Source organism: Acyrthosiphon pisum, chromosome A1, assembly GCF_005508785.2.
Source record: "Acyrthosiphon pisum isolate AL4f chromosome A1, pea_aphid_22Mar2018_4r6ur, whole genome shotgun sequence".
NCBI classification, from domain to species: domain Eukaryota; kingdom Metazoa; phylum Arthropoda; class Insecta; order Hemiptera; family Aphididae; genus Acyrthosiphon; species Acyrthosiphon pisum.
This window is the reverse complement of record NC_042494.1, coordinates 122293128-122295212: the sequence shown is the minus strand read 5'-3', so window position 1 is coordinate 122295212 and position 2085 is coordinate 122293128. Positions and strand designations below refer to the sequence as shown.

General features: G+C 33.4%; 1 protein-coding gene across 3 annotated transcripts in view; it reads right to left on the bottom strand.

The window, feature by feature from the left end:
• The window catches only part of LOC100573090, a 25850-nt gene extending 23998 nt beyond the window's left edge, over window positions 1–1852 (bottom strand). For 2 of the 3 annotated variants that reach the window (XM_008191832.3, XM_029488190.1), the window contains exon 1: window positions 1470–1852. The gene's annotated coding sequence lies outside the window, so the exon portion shown is untranslated. The remainder of the gene's footprint in view (window positions 1–1469) is intronic. The other variant, XM_029488189.1, reaches the window with a different exon arrangement.
• Between the last annotated feature and the right edge of the window lie 233 nt (window positions 1853–2085).

Genomic DNA, 2085 nt, shown 5'->3' with positions numbered 1-2085 from the left:
ATTTAATAATTTTTTACTAATTTTGCATCATCGGCAAATAGAAGGATATTAGAATTATTGATGACATTAGGAAGATCGATCATTTATAAATATATTAAAAAGAAGAGTTGACAAGTGATCACCTTGAGGAGCACCAGAAGGTATATTAAACTGTGCAGAGGTAACATTTAGATATTTAACGATTTGGTGGCGTCCGGATAGGAATGATTGAAACCAATTTAGTAGAGAACCCGAAAAACCAAATATTTGTAATTTTCTAATAAGAATTGCATGATTGACCTGGTCAAATGCCTTAGAAAAATCAGTATAAATAATATCAGTTTGCACATTTAATTCAAAAGAATTAAGGATTATGTTTTTCACCACAGCTAAATTATTACATGAAGATCGCTTGGGAGTAAATCCATATTGATGATTTGATAGTAAAGAAGAGCAGTAGCTTGATAATTTTGAGGAGATTAAGTGTGAAAATAATTTCGGGATAATAGATAACTTAGAGATAAGGCGATAATTCGAAATTAATGAAGGGTCACCTTTTTTTTAAAATTGGAGAAATAAAAGAAGTTTTCCAAATTGATACGAATAAACCTTTTTTGAGAGATTACTTAAAGATATTTGTTAATACTGGAGTTAAGATAAATCTACAGTTATAGAGGAATATAGAGGGTATACCATCCGGGCCTACATTAGAGTTAAGTTTGATATTAGAGATTAAATATACTAGGCAGCTCAGGTAATTTTATACTGGAACGTTAATTCATGCGTCAACTAATTTTGAGTTTTATTTTATTTATAAATATATACATTGAGCATACTTCAGTGGTGAATTCTGATACATTTTTCTAAAATATGTCTTAACTGCGCGTGTCTGCTTCAGTCAATTACGAATTCGCACGCAAAGTATAGTATCGGAATTGTGGGTAAACACGAATATATAGTAGAATAAAGCAACAAAAATAAGGTCAATGTTTTGTTCAACTGTTTTTTAAAGCCAACACAGTAACGAAATAATATATTTAAAATTGACAGATCTGTATTATTATACATCGTACTCCTGTGTGTAATATTAATATGATAAGAATCCAATGCAATAGCACGTACTTCAATGATCTGTTATCAAATCATATTTTTGACAACATAGCAATAATTATAATATACGAATAGACATTATAAATATATCATTATAATTAACAATTTTATTTTATACTCGTATAATGATTTGTTTTAACTAGAGATAATATATTATATCGCATAAAGTATCACGGCGCAATAGTTATGCAATTCTGATACATATCATTATTGATATCATCATCATAAATAAATTAAACATACCATTGATTTTGAAACAATAATAATAATATACCTACCACACGTTTTAAAATCAATGACCGCGCGTATAAAATTTAATTATAGCTCGACTTAATATTTGTATGTTGTGCAATACTTAAATATTATTTTATGTGACTCACCTATTGTCGGGGAAGTGAAGGCCGCGAAGTCTTCGCCGTCGCGTCGACGTCGTCGTTGGTCGTTATTGCGTTTTGTCATATCGTACACGACCACAAATCGGGTAGAAAAACAGACATACGCGTACAGAACGCTGATGGTAATTGGTCTCGGACGACATGCGCGGCAGGATGATAATATAATTCAATAATTCCGTCACCAAGAGAGCGAGCGCGGTGGATCCGAATATCGTTCGAAAACGCTATCGGCGGCGGTGAGTGCTGTGCAGTGTTGAACGGTACACTGCCCGCCCGTAACGTCGTCACCGTCCTCGGCGTGATAATGTTATACGGCAGCGCGCGTTGTGTTCGGCGGCTGTGCGGGCGAGGCGGCGCCCAGTGCAACGCACGCTACAGGCTATAATATCGTACTAACGACCTTTGGGCAAAAAGTCCGGGGAAAAAAATCCTACGTATGTTTAAAAATAGTAAATTACTTATTTATTGATTGTCGGTAGATAAAATAAAATAGAAAACCGTATTATATAATTACTACTGATAGGTAATCACTTCCGATTTATTTTCCAAATACAATCGTGTCCAATTTAGTGATTAGAAAAGTATTTATTTGCTTAGAATT